Here is a 26,686-nt window from a genome sequence, read left to right on the forward strand (position 1 = left end):
TGCCATAACTTAGGTAAAAAGTGAGTAGGTTGAGGAGAATGTGTATAAGCTTGACACATCAGCAAAGGAGATATGGACAGCCTCAATGCTTTACACGCAAGAAAGTAGGCTAAAAATGGTGACGAGTGTCCAAAATGTTCTTCATTTATTATTTAGGTAGATTATAAGGCATGAACAATAACTTTTCAAATATACATAAAAATCACTACATTTCTCTCTTCTCTCTCACAACACCCTAAACCACTCCATACATTATAAAAACTTCAATCACATGTTTTGATAGATTAAATGTGAATGCTCTTACAAAGCTTCCCCTGCAAGTTTTCTATCTAAATGCTTTATAGAATAATTCCTCACTTTCTTCAAAGCAAATTCAAATTTCAAACGGCTTCTTCATGGTTAACGAGAATTCAAAAATGAATCTTAAAAAGGTAAATATGGTTAAATGATTCGGGACTCATGCCTCTTGGTGGTGACGACCACCGTGATAGCAATATGATGAAGAATGTGAGCATGACTGATATACTGATAATTATCTATATTTCCCTTGTATATTTATTAGTTTTTGTTCATTTTTTGTTAGAATATGTATACTACTAACATATTTGTGTTTTATAGGTTTCAGAAGTTGAACGTGATTAAAAAGGGCGAAAAATAAGTCAAAATAAGCTTATACGAGAAGCAGAAATGAATCAGGAAGGAACCAAAGAGATATCCGGTCAGACAGGCCATTGTCCGGCCCCCTTGAGTATGCCACGCCGCGCAGCCAGACCCTCCCATCCTGGTCGTGCTGCGCCAAGAGGCAAAAATTCCAGATTATTCCCTGTTTTTGTCAGGTTTAAGGCCCAGTTGCAATAAATAAACACCCTTAACCTTAACCTGAAGAAGACCCTACGAACCAGAGCCGAATTTGGCAGTTTTGTAGGCAAGGAATCATTTGGTGAAGTGCTATTTGATCAAGATCGAAGACTACGAGTTTTATCGCCTTTAATCTTTTGTTTCTACTGGTTTTCACCGTGTGTTCCTTTATGATTATGTTTTTGTTTGATTTTCCGATTCTAGGCTAATTATTATAGACTGCCAAGGCTATCGATGAACCTTCGTTAATGTTTGATTTTTATTTTGATTTACTTTGTTATGGTTTTATAAATCAGTAAACAATTTGATTTTATTTAATTGATTCGTATGGTTTTGATTGATAAGTTTTGTTGTTCCACATTATCATTGGCGATTGTTTCATAGAATATGATTTTGTTAGGTCATTTACTATGTGTTTTTTACTATTTTATGATTGAATTCGAATAAGATCATAGGAACAATGTAATTAATTAAACAAATAAAAGTGTGTTGTTAACCTAAAGAGTTGTAAGGTGATAGGTTATTAGTTAGATCTTTGTTGATTAAGATTACTATATTTAGTTCTTCGTAAGGAGTCCATCTAGGTTTGATTGGTTAACATTGTGTTTCGAGTCAATTCAATTTATTAAACTAGCTTTGATTTCCGTGATGTAAGGTAAGATTTCATTATAAAGGTACTCGTTCATAATTATTTAGATAAGCCTAAGGGAGTCAAATATATAGAACAGGTGTGTCTTAAAACTCATTAAATACCCATAGGTGTAAACTTGAGATAGGTCGGGGGTCCTGTTTGGGTTTTCTTTTAAGTGTCTATTTTTTGATCTCAGTTCCATAACAAGTATTTTCTGAATAATTGATAACTGAAACTTAGGGGATACTTGTCTAGGTGGTTTTTCAACATCATCTAAGTTAGTTGAATTAAATTGGCTTTTGTATTATGTACTTGTCTTTTCTAAATTAGATTAATTTATTAGATTTACATTTATAAGTTAATACCCCCTCATATAATATAAACTAAATAGTCGTGTCATGTAAGGCCCCGGTCCCGGTGCCCTACTTTAGCGTTGAATTTACTCATAAACACAGTTCTAAATATCAGTGTTAATTAAAACTTTTCGCGGCATATAAAACTTCAACCATATATTACATATCATTCAAATCCTTCCATAATAAACAAACTTTTGTCTTTAAATATAATATAAAAAGGTCATATTAAAACATCACAACATTCTTCTAAAGATGCCAGCCTCTTCATTCCAATGCAATGTGTCTTCGATCAAACCAGCTGCCTCGGCCTATTCACTTGTGTGCATACTAAAAGTCAGCTACGTTGAGTGAGTTTTAGTTAATCAGGCAACATACAATACGTTCATATACCACATACTTACCCTTCTTTACTTTCGTTCATACATACATAAGTATATACCTTCATTCTTACTTCCATACTTTCGTACTTTCATACTTTCATATTTTATCTTACTTTACATACATACTTATACATTTTAAAGATCATTATGCCCTACTTCCTCGGAATTATTAGGGCCCGGTTCCCTTTCTGTCATGGATATTATTAGGTATGGTTCCCTTCTTCCTCGAGTATTATTAGGGCCCGGTTCCCTTCTGCCTCGGATATTATTAGGGTCTGGTTCTCTTTTTTCCATACAACCATATCATACCTTTCTTTATATTTATATTTATAAACTTTCATACTTACTCTCAATCATTCCAATAGCATTCATATATCATTCATACATCATACATGAAACAATCACATATCATACACTTACCACTTAAGGTAAGTGTATTAACTAACCAAATCAAGTATGCACACAGCCTTGAAGACATAACAAGGAAATAGGGCTAGATACTCACCTGAGCTCGGATCCTTTCAGAGTTGATGGCAACTCCTTTCCTTAATTGGACGCGGATAACTGTATAACAATTACGCGTATCATTTAACTATCACTACCCATATCATACTTCTAGTTTAATATATCCCTCAACGAACGGGGGTCCGGGGGCAACGCCCCTGGCAGCGGGGTCTAGGGGCAGCAGCCCCTAGCAGGGTCCAATGGGCGGATAATTTATCAAAGCCAAATTTCTGTTAAATACTTAAAATGCTAATTTATTTCTAGTTAAGCATCATTCACTATCTCATATGTTATGACGAATTGTTCCAGTCGTTATAACGAATGGTTTGGTTCGCTGTCTCTTCAAGGCGAATGAATGAATAACGAATGAATAAGATCATTCGTGACTTCTATAAGACGAATGGCAAGTTCATTCATTACAAGAGCACACGAGTGTATCTTATAACGAATTGTTTGATTCACTGTCTCATCAAGAAGAATGAATGAATAACGAATGAGCAAGATCATTCGTGACTTCTATGAGACGAATGAGGGGTTCATTCGTTACAAGTGCACACGAATGTATCTTATTCGTTATGACGGTTCAACGAATGACCAGCCATTCACTTATCATAACGATTAAGCATCAGTAGTATCCTCATTTGACTCAATTTGTCAAAGTCAAAATTGTCAATAACTCAAACGGTCAACCATACACCAGATTTGCAATTAACCCATGAAACACGATGAAACTACAAAAAATTTGCATCAGTAGGCTCGCATACACATCGCCTATGAGCCCCAATCAACCAAATACCTAAATATTTCGTATTAATGGTGTATTTGATCTATATGTATATATGGTTCATTATTTTATTAATTAACCTATCAAATTTTAACTAATTTCAACGAGAATCATTGCATTTTATTCGTCTATACCATTTATATAGATCTAGGAATACTAAACGAGCCGAGCATAAACGAACAAGTTTTTCGTTATAAAACGTACCTTAGACGAATCGGTTTCACGAACACAATCTAGTCTCGATGTATGTCTTTCTTGTCAATATGCTCTAACACCCATGAGCTCGGGTCTTTCCATCGGGTCTTGACCCAAGATAAAGGAGGGTGTTTGTGTGTGTTTTTGAGAGTGTATGGAGGCTAGAGGATAAGAATGAGTGTTTTAGGATTTTAGGGAGGTTTAAGGGGTTTATATACCCTTAAGCCCATGGACCTAAGGCCCATCACCATCCCTTATTCTATCTTTTAATGTTGTGACACCCGGCATTTTCAGGTTAATTCCGTTAACTAAACCTAGTTAAATCTTGTTGACTATGTCAGTAAAACCAATTACTTCTGTTAACTAAGTTAATGAACTCCTATGCATATAGTTTCATGTATGCATACATTGAGTCAGTGGTGTCGTTGGTGACCTAAGTGAGAGTAACTAGTTATTGATAACTGGAATAATAAACTTATCACACATGCTATATGTTATAATAAATTTGTCACATATGATATGTTACATGTATTATATGTGATAGATGTAATTGTGTTAAATGTTTAAGACGTTACATGATTAGTTATTGCATACCTATATGTTGTAAGAGATTGAACAATTAAATAACATAACATATAATATATTACATGATAAGTAACAAAAGAGAAGTGCATAACATATGATTACTAGAAAATGTTTATAATAAAATGTAACATGTCACAAATTAAATTAAATAAAGTTATCTAAAGTTTAATCAAATTGATGATGACTTAATGAGGGTGTAAATGAATGTGTAATGATGAGTAAATAGCAATGAAGGTTAAAACTTCTCTTTTTCTTCATTTGGCCGTCCATTTCACACACACGCACACAGTTTGTATTTTCTAAAAATTCTCTCAAATATCATAAACAACTTGGTGATTCTTAGAAGCAAGGGTGTAGAGTTCTTGGACCAAGCAATAGGTAAATATGATTTAGTACATATTATTATTCATATTTTGATTTTGGGTCATGAAAACCTAGTATCCAAATAATCGAATTTGTGAAAATAAACTAAGAATAATCAAGGTTGATTTTTAAAAGAAATTGTGTGTCTTGTCATAAAAGAAAATATGGAAACCTTTTGTAAATAAATATTATTTTATAAATAAGTAAAATAATTAAATACATGATATTTTATTATAGAAAATGTTTCCTTGATGATTTAAGATCATAAGGATATAAGCATCATGATTTTTTTTGACTTATGGTTTGAATCTGCTTGTTGACAAATTCTGTGTTTTAGATTGTAGATTGAATAACTTGATGATACATTGGTGTTTCTGATTGATTATTGATACTATGACTAAGTAATTTGAATCTAGTTTTCAAAAAGTCAAAAACCATAATTTTGGGACTGTGTTTGACTAGTTTTTATTAATTTACAAAACCGGGTTGCAATCCTGATTGAAAGAGAAATTTTCTAAGTTGTGTTGTAAATTGTATAACTTGAGATTGAAAATAGATATGGGTGTGATTCCACTTCTGGAATGTTATAAATTGAAGTAGGAATCTAATACAATTGGTCTTGAATCAATTGGACAAATATAAAAATTGTGGAAAATATTTGTGTACTGCTGTGTTAAAATAGAGACTGAAATTAGGTTGTTGTAGAGTGTGAATATTCTGTATATTTGTGTGAATTGGAAAATTATAAGAAAAATATATGTTATACCTAATACTTGAAAGAATATGTGTGAATTATTTGGTAATTTAATCACAAGTTTTGGTTGGTTGGAAAAATCATATTTGATGTGTGAAAACTTGATCACACCATTTTAGTCGCTTGCAATCTGGTTAACCGCATACGAAGAATAACTCGTATACAACACATGTGGGACTCGATTACAAGGTTAATTCGATTACAAAAGTGCCTCTATTACAATGTTTTCATCTTGACTAGGTCGCATACATGGTACTTGAATACATACCTTTCGCTTACAATGAAGATAGTTGTCTATATATGAAGCTCGCATACAATCCTATGCTCGTTTACAATGGGCCAATCTATATGCATAACACACTCACGAGCAATATACTCGATACAACTACTTAGCTCAAATAAGAGACAAGGGTCCGTATATATCATATGTATCTAAATACATTGGCATACATGAAACACATGCATGCATGTATACACCCTCATGCATGCAACAAGTGATGCTCAATATGACCTGTGAGCTATGTATATGTATATATATATATATATATATATATATATATATATAGGATAGTGTGTTTTGATGGACCATAAAGAAAGAAACACATGGGTGTTTTGAGTACCAGGCATGCATTAGGGTTAGTGATAAAATACTCTAAGTAAGAGAATACTAAAGAATAAAGAAAGAAAGAGAAAATAAAATAATCTAAACAAATCTTATTCAAATACGGTCCAAGAATAGGATTTAAGTAAAAGTAATCTAATGCAAGGCCATTAGATTAGACCAGACTTAGCTATTCCTGGGCTCCTGGCTGAAATACAAATAGGACAAGTATTGATACGTGTAAATCCATACAGTTAGCATGGCTCAATTAAAGAAGGGATTAACAATTAACGGAGAAAGAAACAGGATCCAGGTGAGTTTCTAGCCCCATTTCCTTGTTATGTTTTCGGGGCTGTGTGCATACTCATTACTCAATGTGAATGTTAATACACTTACCTTAAATGGTAAGTGTATGCCTTAATGATAAATGTGATATAGTTATGTTATATGATGAATAAATGTTTAACCGTATGTGAACGACCTTCGGGTATTGCACGTATTGTTAAGGGAGGTATGTGTAGTAAGTATGGAACGAGTATATAAGATAAAGTATACATGGAAAATGTATGTATGATATGTATGTATATATGTATTAATGAAAAATGGTGTATGGTTGTATGGTAACGAAGAGGGAACCGGGCCCTAATAATACTCGAGGCAAGAGGTAACCGAACCCTAATAATATTCGAGGCAAGGGGGAACCGGGCCCTAATAATACTCGGGAAAAGTAGAACGTAATGCTCTTTATAACATAAGTGATGAAGGTAAGTAGGTGTATGATAAAAGTATGATAGTATGAACGAAAGTATGTAAATATGAATGTGTTGTATGTTGCACGATTAACTAGAACTCACTCAGTGTAGCTAACTTTTAGTATGCACGCAGGTGAGTAGGATGAAGCAGCTCGCTTGAGAGGAACACGTGGCAAATGAATAAGAGGTTAGCATCTGAAGACTCAAGATGTTTTATAATTAATGTTTTTGATTTGAAATACAATATGTTTGATAAATCAAAGTTATGGATTAATATGTTATGTTTATTGAAAGTTTTAATATTCCGCGAATGTTTTATTAACTCTGATAATTAGAACTATGTTTATGAGTAAATCCAACAACCAAATGTAAGGCACCGACAACGGGACCTTACATAATTGAGATAAGAAAAGTTGAGCTAATTAGTCATTTGACACAAAACACATTAATTTGCTACTTTCTATATTATGTTAATTTGAATGGTCGTCGGTGGTACGTGTGGAAAGGAATGGACCTTACAAAAAAAATTTGTGTGCACAAATGGGATAAACTTACAAAAAGTCCATGGTTTGGAAGCTAATGATATTTGTCATTCAATGGAACTAAAGTGAAGCGAGGTTAATGGTGAACAAGGTGACGAAGAAAAAATTAATTTATCAATTATGATGAAATTTCATAATATGATATTCAGTTTAGAATGTATATTGTAACAACTATGATTAGCTTATGGAAGTTTATTTTACAAGGAATTGAAAAAATCAAATGTTAAAATATTATTTATGGAATTCAATGAACTTTATATTTACGGTTTAAATAAATTGCATGGCTTTATACAATTACATATTCAATGTTGAATATGTATCGGTTTATTTTTATACATACCTCTTTGTTTTTATTTTAATAAAAAATATATATTGATGATTTAAAATTAAGAAAGAAACACCAACATTTATTGCTAAATAAACGTACAAAATTTAAATCATGTCGTTGGAAATTTAAGCCAACTTTTATTTTAAAAACTTATTCAAATCTATTTTCACAATAGTGGTTTTCATATAATGAAACTGAAAATATGTTATATATTAAAAGGATAAAGTTAAAATAAAAAAGGATACTCAAATGAAAAGTATGAGAAAGATTTGTGGTCACACAAAAAAATCTCTCAAATTGTTTCTTTTAATAATAAAAGAATCATAAATCAAAATATAAACAAAAAACGAAAAAAAAAAGACACAATGATGAAAATCAACAAAAGACACTATTATAAAAAAAAGATACAATAGATCGCAAAATATAACATAATTTTGAGTAATATAATACAATATAAAAAAGAAACAATATAAAGAAAAAATACACAATCAATGACGAAAATAAAGAAAAAAACATTGATAAACAAAAAGACACAATAATATTTTTTCCTTGATATTGTTCTGTTTTTTCTTTAGAACGAGAAATACGGGAGAAACATTATTGTTTTTGTAGTTTTTTAATATTTTCTTTTATTTTGAGTTATGATTTTTTATAATTTATTTGAAGGTTTTATTTTGTGGCCACAATTCCTTCTCATTATTCTCATTTTTGTTCTCATTTGTAGAAACCCTAAAACTATATTAAAAACCTCATATTGGAATTTTCATATATTATATTTTTTAATTATTTTAAAAAATAGTTTTTCAACCCGTGTATCACACGGGCATATAGCCTAATATATATATATATATATATATGGTAAGGATCCTAAGAGAACCCTTTGCAAATTGAGAACTTTGAGAACCATTTTGGACCACTAAAAACACCTTTGAAAAAATATTTAAAAAAATAATAAAACAAAAAATAACAAAAATTTTTAAAAAGTAAAAAAACCAAAATTCTTATATTTCATTCCGGTTTCATTAAAAAAATAAAAATAAATAAAAAAACGTCGTATTATACACATATGTATAATTTTATTTAATCGTTAGTTACGTAATATACACATATGTACAGTGTCATTTATCTTAAATTATACACATGTGTATAAAAACATCATGTAAATCTACATATATGTATATATTATACATATGTGTATATAATTTGGTTAAACCAGGTTTTTTTTTTTATGAAACCGGGATGTTAAAATAAGAATTTTGGTTTTTTTACTTTTTCATTTTTGTGTTTTTTTTTATTTTATGATTTTTTTTTATTTTTGGGTTTTTTGTGGTCCAAAATGGTTCTCATGGTTCTCAATTTCAAAAAAGTTCTCTCATGATCCTGATCACACATATATATATATATATATATATATAGAGTTAGTATCATTTAAGAACTTTAAAAAAGTTAAGAACTCTTAGGAACTCTACACAACCAAACATTTTTTTAATTTTTTTATATATTAACATTATTTAAGAGTAGTTTTATCATATTTTATATAAAATTTTGATTAGATATATAAATAACAAGTTTACATATGTGTAAAATTTATGTACTAACAAATTTACATAGGTGTAAAAACACCATATATATGTATAAAAACTAATTTTTAAAATTGTAATCGTAAATATACATATAAAAAATGATAAAGCTACACTCAAGTAACATTAACATACAAAAAATTTTATAAAAAACGTTAGTTTTCATGGGTTCTTTCAAGTTCTTAAATAATTTAACAGTTCTGTAATGATACTCATCCTATATATATATATATATATATATATATATATATATATATAGTGAGAGAGAGAGAGAGAGAGAGAGAGAAAATGGTTCAAATAAAAAACAATTGTTTTGTGAGAAGTGTGAGAAAGCTTTAAAATAAAACATACCACTAAAATAGTATGTTATACCATGTAAATAGAAAACTGTACAATTTTTAGAAACTACCAATTTCAACCACTGGATCTTAAATCAAAGGGCCTAGATCTATTCTTATTTAACATCCCAATTTCATAAAACTACCATATATGTATAATATGTACATATATGTGCATACATGTTTTTTATTATAAGCATATGTACAATTTAAGGTAATGATAATGTACATATGTATACATTGCGTAATTAGATATTAAATGAAATTATACACATGTGTATAATACGAAGTTTTTTTTATGAAACCGGAATGAAATATAAGAACTTTGTTTTTTTTTTAACTTTTTAAAATGTTTTGTTTTATTTTTTTGTGTTTTATTATTTTTTAAATAATTTTTAAATGGTCTTTTAGTGGTCCAAAATGGTTTTTAAAGTTCTCAATTTTCAATGGTTCTCTTAGGATCCTTACTCTATATATGTATATATAGGGAAAGGATCAAGAGAGAACTCCTCTTTAGAGAAGGAACTAGAGAACTAATAATGAAGTATTTTGAATTTAATTAAAAAAAATAATTTTTTTTCTTTCATCCTTCTTATATGTCGTTATTCTTTACCACAAGAAAATATAGAAATAAAAAAAATCTATATGCATTACATCGACTTTTTCTTAATGCATATGTGCACTAGTGTGTATTATTATATATGTAATAGTGTTGATTAGCATATATGCAATTGTTTGTATTTTATATGTGCAATAGTGTTATATTATATACAAAAACAAAAAAAATCGATATAGTGCATATGTGCATTATTGTTGTATTACATATATGCGATAGTGTGTATTGCATACGAATATTAGTGTTGTATTTGCATATATTCAATAGTGTGTATTTTATAATGCAATTGTGTTGTATTATATGCAATAGAACATTATTGTATATATGCAATAGGCATTAGTGCACATATGCACTACACCGACAAGTTTAAAGTTTTTTTTAGTAACAATATAATCTTATTAGAATGAGGAAAGAAAAAAATCTCAAAATATTTTCTTAAAAATAGTTAAAAATATTTTTTTACTAGTTCTCTAGTTCTCTCTTTATGAGGAGTTCTCTCTAGATCTCACCCCTATATATATTTATATATACATATATATACATATATATATATATATATATATATATATATACGGTGAGGTTAGAATAAGAAGTGAGTTATTTGTAAGAAGTGTGAGAAGTAATATCGGGCGTTGGATTTGATCATCTAATGGTGAATATTGTTAGTGCGTTTTTTGTACGGTGTGTTTTATTTTGTTAGTTCGGTGTGTTTTTTGTTCGGTGTGTTTTATTTTTTAAGGGTAAAAACCACTTCTTACACTTCTTAAGATAGTTTTACTTCTTATTTTAACCTTGCTATATATATATATATATATATATATATATATATATATATATATATATATATATATATATATATATATAGGATGAGTATCATTACAGAACTGTTAAATTATTTAACAACTTGAAGGAACCCTTGAAAACTAACGCTTCTTATAAAATTTTTTGTATGTTAATGTTATTTGAGTTTAGTTTTATTACTTTGTTATATCTAAATTTACGATTATAATTTTAAAAATTAGTTTTTATACATATCTTTGTTTTGTTTTACACCTATGTAAATTTGTTAGTACATAAGTTTAACACATATGTAAACTTGTGATTAATATATGTAATCAAAATTTTTTATATAAAATATGATAAAACTACTCTTAAATAATGTTAATATATAAATAAAATTAAAAAAATGTTTGGTTGTGTAGAGTTCCTAAAAGTTCTTAACTTTTTTAGAGTTCTTAAAAGATACTAACCATAAATATATATATATATATATATATATATATATATATATATATATTTGCAAAACCTATGAAATGTTACCAACATGTGTTGTTGACAAATATATATTATTATAAATGTGTTATAGGCTGACTTTAATGATGTTTTAAGAACGAAGATCATTAGTCGATCTTAGGATATTTAAATAGATAATAATATTTGTTTTATTACGATGTAATAGTATTTGCTTATTATCAAATTATATGTGTACTTGCGAATTTATGAAATAAAATAATTATATTGTCATTATTAATAGTTTTACGAGCTTATAAAATATATGTACGTTGCACTCGGGCGTATTCCGATTAAAGTCGGGGTATTAGGCTATCCGTAGTGGGGGCAATAAGGGCTATAAAATTGGTGAACACTGCCCCACGCAATATTGGGGCGATTTGGGGGGAAGGGGGATGAATATTTAATGCTTGGTTTTGGTTTATTATTATTATTATTATTATTATTATTATTATTATTATATATGTGTGTGATATATATGTGTGTGTGTGTATAGGGCTACAACACCATTACACCCATATAACAAAAACTCACTTTTTCCTGACTAGGCGTCACATGACGCAAGTCGTCCTATTTTGTAGCTCATCCACTACACATAGCCTTACAATTTGTGTTGGTGGATTTTTAACATTCATATTCATATGTACATTAATCACATAATACTCATACAATTTGATTATACTTAATAATTTTACTTAAATCTATACGATAAGAATAGAAAAATAATTATAAAGAAAAAATAATGAATATATATAAATAAATAAACATTAATGAATACTAACGACCATAAATGTCTCACTCACGAACACAACTAAACAAACATGGTCTATGTATGTGTTCGTTCATTTAGATAATCGAACAAAACCTTTTATACATGTTCGTCCATTTATCGAACGAACGAACAAACATAAACGAACTTGGCATCAACCGTATGTGGAAAAAATGAAAGTTAACATCCAGGTCCTTTATCATTAGGCTAACAAAAACATTGATTATCATTCTTGTAGTACCACCAAAAAGGGCTATCTTGCTTGGTTGCTTGCTTTGGTTGCTTGGTTGCAACCAATACCAATACCGTTACTCAATCATTTCCAGTAATTTCCGTATATGTTTTTCCAATTTCTGACCAAATCATTACAATTTATTTACCATAAATAAATCTCATCCTTTATAAAGTACTTATGAATCCTCATTCATCTCAATGCCACTTTTCTATTACAATTGTTTTTCATGTGGAAGTTGTGTTATTTATAACTGGTTATTGAAGACAAACTGACAGTAGGGAGAAAGAAGTTTGTTTGTTTGTTTAATAACAAACACATGTCTCCTTTGTTCATTTATGTTTGTTTCAATTACTTTATTTTATGTCTGTAACTTCGCGTGTGTTTTAAGTTCGTGCATTTACGTTCGTTTGTAACTTTGTTGTATATGCAGTTAAATTTTTTAAACCCACTACAATTTGGTCTAGTTTTATTAAATTTTCATACACCCCCCGACAAATTGATGTTCATGTTTACTTTTTCTTGGTGTTCGCTCGGTTATGTTTGTCCAGTTATGTTCGTTCGTTTATGTTTGTAAACCCTTCATTTACAAGAAACCTATCCGTTTAATTGTTTGTGTTTGTTTGGTTAAAGTTAAACAGACGAACACGAACATGTCTCATTTGTGTTCCTTTACAAGCCTATGACTGTACTTGTGTTACAAAGACACTGGACTAACTACATATATTATATAGTGTAATACTGTTAAGTCAAATCAACATAAGGTAACTAACTTTGGTCAACATAAGTCAAACATATCTCTAACACTGTTATTAACATACAGACACCCGTTCTCCTTTTGCAATGGGAATTGGAAGCGTCCGTTGTTTCAGTGATGGATAAATGCATTTACCTAGGGGTGGCAAAAGTTAAACCTTTATCTGATGAAGTTGCTAATGAATTACGTGTGGATGCTATTATGCGTACATGGACTCATTTGGACCGAATGAGAGGTATTTGAGGAAAAAGGCTGAGAATGAACTCGGAATGAAATTGATACATTTGAAAATGAGATGCAGTGGTTTAGGTGGCGACTGGGGAAAGGTATAATGTATTGAAGTTGCTTATTCGTGGTTAGGTTAATTATGGTATCTTGGTTTGTTAAACACTATGTTGTTTGCTGATTGCAGGTGACGGTTCTTGGTATATCTGGACTTTCTGGTTCGTATATTGAGCACCGGGCATAGATATGAGATATTGACGCATGATGACATGTTTCTTGTCTTCAGAAACTATGTTCATAGATGCTTCTGTTTGTTTTTAACCAAGGTTGGTTTTGTCGGAAATATGATTCAAACTAATGCAGCCTATTATTCAGGAGTGTTATTTCTAATTATCTTTTAAGTATTTAGTTTTTGAATAAGGGTTGTTGGGGCTATTTGTTATGTTGGCTGAGTCTTTTTCTTAGAGTCGTTCAAGTTGTTATTTTCTTTTTCTATTTATTGAGGCTTATTGCTTCAAGTTGTCATTCACTCTCACTACAACAAAAATGGCTTTATAATACGCACAAAAGTGTCTTAAAAGGCAATTTTATAGGACCTTTCATTTAATAAGACCAACGAGAAAAGCGTTTTATGTAAAGGGGTCATAATAAGTCTCAGAACTTAAAAAGCGTCCTGATATCCCAACTAAGATTATGTAACCAATTTTATGGTCGCATAATATATTCATTAACAACTCAAAAAACATCCCAATAAAAACATAGGTAGACGCTTTTACAATGTTTTAACATGTGCTTACCTACCTTTAATCTTTTGATACACATACACGTGTCCTTAAAAATTAATTTATAGGACCCTGATAATGTAACATTATAGATACTTTAGTACTAATAAAAAAAATCTCGATATCCCAAATAAGATTATGAATTTTATGGTCGCATAATAAATCCATTAACAACCCAAAAAGTGTCCCAATAAAAACATATTATGACACTTTTACAATGTTCTGACATGTGCTTACCTAATTTTAAACTTTTGATACACATACAAGTGTCGTTAATAATTAATTTATAGGTACCTTGTGATGGAACATTATAGTACCAAGAAAACGGTCCTAATATCCCAAACAAGATATGAAACTAAATTTTATGGTCGCATAATATGTCTATGAACAACTTAAATAGTGTCCTAAAAAACATATTATGACACTTTTACAATATTCTAACGTTTAATATGACAAAAATTTGATGTCCTAACAAATCATATTATACAACCCTTTTTTAAACGTCCACACGCACAATTATATGATATGCTTATGGACATCTAAATAATGGTTTTTATTAAACAATAAAAAGACCATCAACATATATAATCCTAATAGTTATTGTGTATAACATCAACTATTGAAAGAAATAAAACTTGATTATATTAAATAAGCTTATTCATAACAAAACACTAAACATAAATAAGTTATAACATTATCCAACATAAACTCTTGTAACATTCAACAAAGAAACTAAAAGGCAATAAAAGAAGCAAGCACCACAAAATCTCGAGTCATCCTGCGTCCTCAATCCTCACGGAATACCTACAAATAAACCATCTATGTATAAGCATTAATTTCCATGTTATTAAAATTATTTGTATCACAAGTTTAACAAATACATACCGAGATTAATGGGCAAGGCCATGCGATGGACGCACCAATACAGTATTGAATTGTGGAAAATAACCCATATAGTCTCACCAAGTTTTCATCTATTTTTATTGGTACTTGAACATTTACCTCACACCAGTTTGGTCCAATCTCTGTACCACCAACTAGCTCATTTGGGTCCAAGCTCTTCACCCATCCTCTTGCTACAGTCTCAGAAGGGTTTAGAATGTTTTTAAGGAAAACTTCATCTCCGACCTAGAATTTAGATTTCAACAAACAATTATTAAACTCGAGTCATTATAGTGCAAAAATCATTTCACAAAAAAAGGTTTTACACTAGCAGGCTAGCATTATATAGAAAAAATCATATGAAAATATATATCAATAGACATTGTTGTTTTCTAGTGTAGCCTAATGTAATCGTTATTTGATCACCAACTTGCATTCAATTTTAGGATGAGTCTACAAGCTAAAAATTTAACTCTATTTCACAGTTCCTATATATCTTTATAAGTCTAACAAAATATCCAAATTACAGACTAATCCTCTTTTTGACCATATACTTTGTGCAAAATATAGTGACGTTCCAATTGTTTATAACATATTTATGATGAAGTGCAAAAGATAACTTGCAAAATGTGGAACACCACTAGTCATCTATGTACAACATTTTATAATACTAAGATAAAGTCACGCACCTAATATATGTTGTAAATCAGTTGTTGACGGGGCTTGTGCCTGTTCGAAATCCTCTCAACCATTTTCCAGCCTCTTGCATCCTAAACAATTTGTTCTATAAATGAGAAACAACATATTAATACAAACCCATATTGAAAGCAGATCAGTATCAAGTAAAGAGTAACATTAACAAACCGGTAAGAACATAATGAAGAACACAATAAGTGTTGTGGTTATAAAAAGTTGGCTGTAAGTTCACATACTTAATGCCAAATAAGTCATTACACCATAAGCTTCATCAGGGGATGAATCTATCATGTTTGAATATATATGCTACCTTTAGAACAATAATGCATAGGATAATATATATATTTAATATGGGCAAATATATGTGTGGTCATCGACATACAGTTGTTGGATATTATCATCAATAACAGAAACTATTTATCCTTACATATGTTTATTATTCGTTATTTCAAATTATGCATATATTTATCTCATTCTTTGAGTGCTCCACAAACAAGCATTATCTTCAACAAACTTGTACAGATATACAACAAACAAAATTAAAGTACTTTTGCAACTCAAACATCAAAACTAACCTTTGATTGGGATACTTACGGTTATTGATCTCCGTTAATAACTTGAAATCAAATTGATAGCAATAAAAATATTAAAGAAAATAACATGAAATTAAAAATAAATTCTTGTGATGGTTGATCAAAGAGACTGATTCACCATTTCAAGAGGTATAAACAATCAAGGAAGTTCGATTGGTGCCTTGTAACGCGAACGAATTAAGGAATTCCTTAGGAACAAATTCCGGCGCCTCTTTGAGGCAAATCTATTTTAAAATGCCTAATTTGAAGAGGTATAGGGGGTGTTTGGGATTCCTTATTTCCACCAACTTATAACTTAAAAACTTTTTGAAAAGTTAATAATGTGTAAAAGGTGTTTGGCAAACCATAAGGACTTATGGTTTTTAACTTATGGCCAAGACAAAATAAGAGGGTTTTTAAAAATTATGATTCCCTAACTTATTAACTTAAAGGGTATACTATTCCCAAACACTCCTTAAAAAACAACTTATTAACATAAGTTAATCCAAACACTTTTATACAAACTCCTTTTCAAAAAGTCATAAGTTTATAATTTCTTTTCACATAAAGTCCTTTTGAACTAAAATAAGGAATCCCAAACACACCCATAATCTATAAACCGCCAAACGTGGGTTTTATGGATTGAAACGAATTTTATTGTTTGCATTTACTTTTATTAATTTTATTATAATGTATTTTATTTATGCATTTACCCAATATATTTAATTGATTCAAATTTCAAATATAGAATATACCCATGATGTTAACCAGACCACGAACATGGTTAGTGGATCCGGCCAACACGAAACCCATAAGCTTCGCATGAACCCGAACACGACATACTTACTTGTTGATTGGTCCGAACACGACCAGATCGACCCATTTATTTTATTGTTTTCATATACTAACATAAAAATTTATGCTAGTAAAAGTTCCAACTCGTGGAGATTCATAAGATTTTATTTTAATATCCCTTTTAGATTTAATATTTGGTGTATAAACAACCAATTTAATTTATTACATGAAACACACTTAAAATAAATAAATTGTGAAGACGTAATACGAGCTAAGATCTAGTCCCAATTGGATACATCACAAATAATAGATCTACGAGACGATAATATAACGATAATCGAGCCGAATGATTGTGTCATTGATAACGATAACCGAATGATTACAAAGATTCATACATGCATACATGCATACACACATAATACATATGGTTAAGCTCGATCCGCCTTGATGTGCACCTTGAGACGGCATATCATTCTATAGAGAATCCGGCATGGTAACGGTATGAACAAGATAAAAATGGCATGGATCTCTAGGTCCATTCTCTAGGAAAGACCTATTTATAGGCAACCCCAATTCGTTGGACACACACTAGCGAATTGGGCTTCGAAACTAGCAAATGGCCTCCCGTTTGCTAAACACCCTTAGCAAATGGGCTCTCTAGTCACAAATGAGTCTCCATATGCTAAACACGTAGTGTACGATCTCTTAGGCTAGCGAACGGGGCTTCCATTCGCTAACATCTTAGCATATGTCACATAGGCTAGCAAACGGGGCTGCCTATTCGATCAATTGCGGACACCAAATCATGCACTAACAAACTCCCCGTTTTCCGTAGCTTTCGAATGCTTCAACTGCAAATCACTAGTCACGATAAATACAATAAATATACTAACATAAATAAAATGGTTAAACGAGTCGACCCGTAAGCCCGCTGGGTTATCCGAACATGAAAGGTTTAGCTACTTGGGTTCGTGTGTTATGCATGAAATTGGGCCAAGCATATGTGTAACAAAAGTGAAAACTATGAAATATGTGTTTAGGTTTTTGTTATGTCAATATTTCGCACCCCTAGATATTTTTATTAATTTCATTATTTGTTGATCAATTATGAAAAATTAGGGTCAATATTAGTCGATGATGATTAATAACTAGCCGTTAAGGGTGTTAATAACTGTTAATGATTGTTAGTTAAGGTTAAAATTTGTCAAATATGGTCAATGATGTCAATTGAGTTAGTTCACACTACCACACTAGTATTGGCTAATTATGATCAGCTAGGGCGATTAGAGAAAGTATAGACATTAACGTTACTTGGGAAAAATTAAGCTTAATTACGATTTTTGATATTCGAACAAGGTCAATGATTGCCAATTATGATTATTGATGTTCATGTATGGTTAGTAATGGTCATTTATTGTAATTGAGGCTCAAACAATGCCATTGATGGTAGGTTAGGATCATTTATGGTTGATTATTATTACTTATGATTTATTATGTTCATTAATAGTTAATTAGAGTCCAATGAGGGTCACACATAGTTAATGGAGGTCATTGTCTTTGTCATACATAATGTTGTTGAGACCGGACTGAACTGGTTCGACAGGGATTTGGTCTACCAACCGGTTCAACCGTCCCAATTGGAAAATCGGACTGGTTGAACCGGTTTCCTATGAAAAGGAGAAAAAATTGAAAAACTATTTTTCAAGCTCTCCAGTCACTCTCTTTACCAAAGTTGTTCGACCGGCCCGACCGGTGAACCGATTGCCTGTCCGGTTAGGTATCCGATCCGGTTATGAAAATTTTGGGTCATACAGGTAGGTATGTTAACTGGGTCAACCCCTTTCGGTTTCATATTAGTTGTTCATTTTTTAATAGTGAAGAAACACTAAGTGAACCCTGGGCAGATTATAGATAATCTGGGGTTTAAGTAATGTTTCCCACGAGGATGAGGTCCAGCAGAGAAGGTTGTTCTTCAAGGGACCTGCAAAACAGACACCATAAGCTCGTCATTGAGAAGGGGGGGTTCCTCCTTGTGACCACCCTCCGGCGTGAGAATCAGACTAGATTGCTCTGAATATAAGTGTATATTAAGAGATTGCTAGATAAGATTGAGATATCAGATGATGTCCTTACCATTCCAAGGTGTTGGAGTATTTATAGCCGAAGGTAGGTTTCCTAGAAGGTACAGCCGGCTGAATAGTATTCCTGTTCCACCAACAGTGGACTACGCACAGGCCATGCTGGTTGGTGGATAGGCTACGGCCAACAGTAAAGGTCGGCTGTACACTGTTCCTTTACTGCCGGCTACGCACTGTTCCACCAACTGTAGGCTGCGCACGTCCCATCGTAAGGGTTGGTGAGTAGGCAGCGGCTAATAGTGACAAACAGTACTAGAGGGTGCTCCTCCTCGTATTGTTGTCGGTGACCTGTCACCCTGTGATTGGTTCATGGGCTGTTCTGGTCAAATTGTCTGTTCCGCCCATACCTTAGTAGGTATAGTACGAAAGATCTTCCAGAAGCATACGGACTGGCTCATTTAGGCGGGAGTATTCCTGCCTTGCTCATTCCTTCATGTGACTACTGAAGTGGCTAATACCTTGTGCGTGTAGCCTTGCTATTAGTGCGGGTAGCCTTCCCTGATGGCTTGTATCCGCAGCTGCGGGAACAGGCGGGGTACTTCACCATTGGGAGGCTTTCCCTGCGGGTACAGCTGGCGTACTGCGCGTAAGGTTCTCTGAGCTTGGTGGGTCCTGCTGGAGCAGTTGGTCGTTGCGCAGACGACCCTGTTCAAGGTGAGTCTTGCGGGTCCAACTGGGCTCTGCTGGGACCTACCTCTTCAAGTCCCCCCAGTCCAATGTTCTTCTCATGAATTATTAATAAGTGAGGTGAACTTTTGGACTTAGCAAGGGGTTTTAAAAAGGGTTTAGATCTTAGGTTTTCCGTGGTGATTCTCCCCGCGGTTTTCCTGATGTCACGCAGAAATTCCCGACTTTTCTGCTTGATCTTAGGGTATGAAGCGGGTAGGTTTGTAACCTTCTCGCAAGTCAGGAGCGTTGAGTCCCACTTGTGTGGATTCTCCATGGGGTTTTGATAGTTTTCAACATAGTGATCAATTATGCTAAAACCACCAATTCCATCTAGGAGTTTCAAACAATATAGTTCTCGACGTTCCCGTCATGCGGGGATATTATTCCCGTTTCCGCAAGCATGGCCCAGAAGATCCTTCTTGGTTTGAATTCCCTGCAGAGTGCTAAGTATGTGAAGGGTTTTGCCTTGACACTGTACCCGCACTCGTCTTACGGTTACTTTATTCCCAAGGTATTCCTGGTGCCAATTCCCTGCGGGTGCTAAGTATGTGAAGGGTTTTGCCTTGACACTGTACCTGCACCCGTCTTATGGTTACTTGGTTACCAAGGTAAGGGGTATTTTCCCGCCTACTTTTGAATCTTTTTTTGAATTTTTTTGAAATTCGAAGAGTTGGTGAAAGGATAAGAACAGTCCAAACCTCTGAAACGTCGTGCGACGGTTTCTTCTGACTGTGTCAGGACGTGCAGGAAGTTATGGTGACGTGACAGTACATGGTCATTCCAGACGCTTTTTCAGGCGCGTGGGCGCGAGTTTTCGGGCGCGTGGCCGCGAAATTAATGGTACGCGTCCTTTCAACAGCTGTTGCCAGCTTGCTTTTTGCCACGTGTCATAGTTTCATTGCACCTTCGATTTCTCTCTCCTCCGCATTAAATTCATCGCATTAATTGCGATTAGTATATAAAGGGGGAGAGGGTTCTTTGTAATCCACACTTTCACTCTTCTCTTCATCTTAAGAACGATTTCCGGCGAATACTCATCTTTCAGTCGAGCATTCTCTTGAAATCGTTTTCTTCTCTCTTTTTGCAAGATGTCGTCTCGTGATCTCGAATCTACAGCCGATGACAAGAGTACTGCTGGCGAGTGCCAGTGTGCTCTGCCTGGCGATCTGTATCAGTACATCGTCAGGAAGTTCATGCTCGAGTCTCTCGAGCCTGAGTTTCCTGAACCCCACCAGACGGTGTTTGATGCCCCCAGAGGCAAGATCGGGGTTTATGCTGCATTCTTTGTTTATGGGAATCTTAGGTTCCCATTGACAAAGTTTGTTTACCGTGTCCTTGAGAGGCACGGTGTGCACCTGACCGAGGTGCACCCGATGGCGATTGCCAAGATTCGGCACTTCGAGTGGGTGTGCCGGATTCTGGGCATTGAGCCCTATGTTGACCGCCTGATGACCTTCTACACTTGGAGATGCATCCAGGGGTGGTATACATTGATAACCCGGATTAAGGGTTTGAAGATCTGCGCAACCGAGCGCAGTCTTCGCTCGTGGAAGCGAGAGTTCTTCTTCATATCCGCTCGCGCCATCCCCCTTGCCATGAAATTCAAGAACGGGCAAGCACTTCCCAGCCTTCACGCCTCCAACTACGAGGAGGCGGAATGGTTTTCGAAGATATCCCGAGTCCAATCTCCGGTTTACCGGTTTGCGGAGTCCGGGATGGTGATGCTGGGGATGAGCCGGGTGTGGAAGGAGGCGGATGCGCGAAAGATTCCGATCGTCCTCGAATACGGTTCGAACTCTGTCCCTTACGGTATGCTTTGTTTCTTTTTGTTGATTCTGAATTTCTTCTGACTTTTTTCCTGTTTTATTTCAGAGGGGAACGACTTGCAGTCGCTCCTGAACCCGCGGGAGGCTGACGGTCCCGCTCGGATGGGTACTCGCGCTCTAGACGAGAACGAGTTGCCCATCCTAGAACAAACGGCTGATCGGTTCGTGGAGGTCTACCCGCTAGGCCATGAGATCCTGAGCGCCAGGCGGCCAGGTAAGGCGCTATTCAACCCTCGACCCCTCAATGTTGAAACCTCTTCTGGAATTCCTCTAATCGTATGTTCTGATGAGGAATCCGCAGATGGTCCTCCGTTGGTGCGGAAGAAGAAGGCTGCCGGCGGGAAGGGGAAGGAGAAAGTGGCCTCCACTGCCGATCCGGTGCCTCGGTCTGATTCGGAGACCGAGAGCGAAGAGGTGGCGGGGAATCCCGGTGGTGATAAGACCACCGCTCCGGAGGCTGCGACTGTCACCTCCGGAGAGCCCAAGAAGACGACGGTGAGCGGCGCAAAGAGGCCGGCTCCATCGGGTTCGTCCCCGCCTCTCCGTACCTTTAGGCTCAAGAAAACCCGTAAGTACAAACTTCCTTTCTTTAACTTCATAGCTTAATATCATTAACACTTATCTTCTTTACGCAGGCGTGGATGTTGACGCATTCCAGGGTGGAGCGCAGAGGAGTACCTCTCCGCCAATGACGGTAGGCTTGGTCAGCCTTCCTGAGGCGACGACCCAGGCGCCTGCGTCTGCTTCCGCTGGTTCAGTTGCTCACTCCTTTGAGCCGACTGTTCCAGTTGTGATGACGTCACCGCCGGCTGTGAGTGCTATTTTTACAGCATCTTTCACCGAGCCGGCGGTTACTATTGCTGCGGATTCCGCAGCGGCGACCGCGGTGGCCGCTACCATGCCTCCTCCGTCATCGGCAACGACGACCGATCCTTCAGGTATGCATGGGGCGTATCGCCGAACTCTGCCACATTCCCATCTGCCTGACCTCTTGGATGGATTTCCCTTGGGTTCAGGTGATGGGTTCGGCGGCTATCGGCCTGTTATTGACCCTACAGGTGCGTAGGGTTCTTTTGGCCTATTTTATATTTTTCAATCATCTTTTCCTAACTGCTCTTTGTTTTTTGCAGTGTCGGATTCCAATGAAGTGTATGTTCCATGATGGAACATTCGCCGAGGAACAACCCTTCGCACACCTGTGGAGTGCGTGGAGTGGGCTTGTCACGCTGCTCCCAGTGGTGCGTTGGGGGAAGCCATGGCTAGCTACCAGGAGGGTAGGCTAAGCAATGAGCTTCGGGTTCTCCTGGCCCGGATGCAGCCGCGCGTCGAGCTGCTTTGTCGTGAAAACGACAAGTTAAAAGCAGCTCGCCTTCAGGAAGTAGCTCAGGCGCGGGCTGTCCGGGAGGAGAATAGGAGGCTTTCCGCCGCGGCGGCGGAGAAGGAGAAGGCGTTCAAGGCCCTTGAAGTTGAGGTTCAGGCCCGTCTCGAGGCTCGCTCCAAGGCTGCCCAAGCTGTTAATGAACAGCTTCGGCTGGCTAAGGAGACTGCTAGGAACGCGACTGAAAGGGCCACCAAGGCTGAAGCTGTTGCTGAGCCTCTACGCCTGGAGAATGAAGAGCTTAAAGCCAAATTAGAGGCTCTCCAGCAGGCTCATGATGCCTTGGCGATGGAGGACGCTAAGAAGCTTCAAGAAATCCTGGACCAGAGGGGGGTGCTTGACCATACCGAGCGTAAGCTAAAGGGCGTCGAAGAGGCTGCGGCTAAAGATGTGTTGCTTGCCAACCTCAACAAGAGTGAAGCCGAACGCGCCCGTAACGAAGCTCAAGCTGCCCTCCAAGAAGCTCTGGTTGCCAAGGAATGGCTTCTTCGAGAAGCGTTGTCTCAGGTAAGCTTTTCATGTCTTTACGCTTTTCTTTGTAAATAGAAAAGGTTCTGATACTTGTATATTTTCTTTGTAGGTTGTGCATCGGGTCTTCTCAGAGACGTCTTATGACGATGCTATGAGCGCAGCCCTCAACGCTTCTCATGAGGATGGGGAAAAGGCCGGCTTCCTGCTTGGTCTAGGGTTCGTTGAGAAAGGCATCCCGCCTTCCAACTTCCCTTTGTACAATGTTGATACTGAAGCTGTTTACGACCAAGCAGTGAATCAGTATGCCGCCTTCCCGCATCCGGTGGTGGAGAAGGTGAACGAAGTCGCTGCTGCTGATGATGGGCTAGCTATCCTTAAAGCTTTCCTTGAACCACCACGCTCTACTGATGGAGCGGGTCCAAGTGGAAGTGGTCCTGAAGCTTGATTCTGAAGATCTCTTTCCACCATTAGCGTAGATTTTTTGCTTTTGTATAGCTATCTTTGTAATATTTGAATTTGATGAAATAAAGATTGTGTTAGTTCTTTGCCTTGTTTATTTTACGCATGTTTTGATCTAACTTAGCAATTTCTTTAGTACTTAGATAAGTTAACTTTTTAACGTGGTAAATTATAAGTTTGTTTCGCTTCCTCTTTCATGATTGTGCGGGTATGACCGTCACTTACACTTAGTACGATGGCTTATCTTTACTTATATCTGACCTGCGTGGAAGTTTTCCTCATCTTTTCCTTTGAAATTTTCTAAGTGTTCAGAATAAGTTAACCTTTGAACGTGGTAGATGATAGGTTGAAGTTTTGCTTCCTTGTTCGTGATTGTGCGGGTAAGACCGTCACTTGCACTTACAAGGATGGCTAAACTTTACTTACATCTGACCTGCGTGTAGGTTTTCCTTATTTTTAGCGTTGTGTTTATGCGGGTTTTGCCGCCTTCCACACGGAACGACTTACTTCTTCCCCCATTTATGCGGTGAATACCGGCACCAGTGTGGGAAGTTCATAAGTATAAAGGTAAGGCTATCAACACATTGTGAAAGGAGAATCATTTCCATTAGAAGTGGCTCTAGGCTTTTTCTTTACAAATTTGGAATTGATCTACATATAACATTTGCGTAATTGAGCTCCATTCCATGTTCTTGGGATGGGAGTGCCATCGAGCCTTTCGAGCCGGTATGCGCCCTTTCCCAGGACTTCTTTGATAATGTATGGCCCTTCCCAGACCGGGGCCAGCTTTCCTGGGCGTTCTTGGTTCGAAGCCTCGTTGTTACGCAGTATGTAGTCTCCTACATTGAAGTTGCAGAGTTTTACCCGCGTGTTGTAGTACTTTTGCATTTGTCGCTTGTAGTTCTCTTCACGCACTACGGCTAAGTCTCTGCGTTCCTCGGTTAGCATAAGGTCCAACCGTCTTTCCGCATCATTGTCTTCTGGCTGAATCAAGACCCTTGGTGAGGGTAAACCAATTTCGACCGGGACCATGGCTTCAGTGCCATAAGTGAGGCTGAACAGGGTTTCTCCCGTACTGGCCTTTTTCAGCGTTCTGTTTGCCCAAAGGACGTGCGGAAGCTCGTCCACCCAGCCGGATCTGTGTTCCAAGAGTCTTTTCTTTATGCCTTCGACGATGCTCTTATTTGCTCTTTCCACCTCACCATTACCTTGCGGGTGTGCCACTGAGGTAAAGGTGTGGGTGATTTGAAGTTCTTTCAGCCACTGTTGTAGCTTCTTGTCAGCAAAGTTGGTGCCGTTATCGCTCACCAAATTCTGTGGAAGTCCAAAACGACAAATAATAAATTCCCAAATAAACTTTTTGATATGTTTCGCGGTTGTTTGGGCTAAGGGTTTTGCTTCTATCCACTTGGTGAAGTAATCGATGGCCACCACTAGGAACTGAACATTTCCTGCTGCTGTAGGAAATGGGCCTGTCACATCGATGGCCCACTTCTGAAATGGCCATGAAGAGGTGACTGGAACAAGTTCATTCTTCGGGCGGTGCGTGTTTGGTGCGTAAAGCTGGCAAGACCTGCATTTTCTGATGTATGCCAGCGCATCCGTATGCATCCCCTGCCAAAAGTATCCCGCGTTGTTTAGCTTAGCTACAACAGCCCGGGGACCTGCGTGTACTCCACAGATGCCTTCGTGTACCTCCCTTAGGAGGTAGTCAGCATCTTGGTTGTCCACGCATCTTAAGAGTGGGCCAAGAAAGTTACGTCTGTAAAGGATGTCATCGATGAGTTGATAATTCAATGCTTTACAGCGTAGTTTTCTTGCCTGTGTTTTTGACTCTGGTAGTGTACCTGCCGCAAGGTATTTTATTATTGGTGTCATCCATGTTTCTGTGCCGGTTTGGATGACACAAATTTCCTTGTGCGGGACCGAAGGTGTCTCGAGGAGTTCAATTCGGATATCCTTTCCTAAGTGGGTGAAGGCTAATGATGCAAGCTTGCTTAACGCATCCGCAGATTTGTTTTCACTTCGCTTGACGTGTATGACTTTGCAGTCGTTGAAATCGCGCATAAGGGATTTTGCTTGTGCGAGGTACAGGGCCATTGTGTCGTTCACGGCCGTGTACGTCCCGTTGATTTGATTGGCTACTAACATGGAATCCACGTGGGCTTCCAAGTTTTTCACTCCCATCTTACGCGCAATTCTCAGCCCAGCTAAGAATGCCTCATACTCGGCTTCGTTATTCGTACTTGGAAAATCCAGTCGAATAGCGTAAGTGTATTCTTGGCCTGCTGGGTTGGTTAGTTTCAGCCCTGCGCCTGAACCCTCGTTACTGGCTGCTCCATCAGTGTAGAGTCGCCAGACATCATTGATGTCTTGTGCTGGAGAGGGTTGAGCCTCTTCCTGGCACTCTTTTTCCCGCGATGCAGGTACTTCTGCAATAAAGTCGGCCAGAACCTGGCCTTTTATGGCTGGTCTTGGCTTATACTTTATCGCGTATTCCCCCAACTCAATTGCCCATTTGGCTAGGCGTCCCGATAACTCGGGTTTGCCTAGAACGTTTGCAAGTTTGAAGTTGGAG

General features: G+C 36.0%; 1 long non-coding RNA gene across 1 annotated transcript; it reads right to left on the reverse strand.

Moving 5' to 3' along the window:
• Positions 1-14,984: 14,984 nt before the first annotated feature.
• Positions 14,985-15,908, reverse strand: LOC143558134 (uncharacterized). Its single transcript, XR_013139683.1, has 3 exons — positions 15,794-15,908; positions 15,108-15,350; positions 14,985-15,026 (listed from the first exon to the last, which is right to left on the reverse strand). It is a non-coding gene; the product is annotated as an uncharacterized LOC143558134 (long non-coding RNA).
• Positions 15,909-26,686: the final 10,778 nt, after the last annotated feature.

Source organism: Bidens hawaiensis, unplaced genomic scaffold (genome assembly GCF_021521415.1).
Source record: "Bidens hawaiensis isolate Kalapana, Puna unplaced genomic scaffold, B.hawaiensis_p1.1 tig00019329_1, whole genome shotgun sequence".
Classification (NCBI taxonomy): domain Eukaryota; kingdom Viridiplantae; phylum Streptophyta; class Magnoliopsida; order Asterales; family Asteraceae; genus Bidens; species Bidens hawaiensis.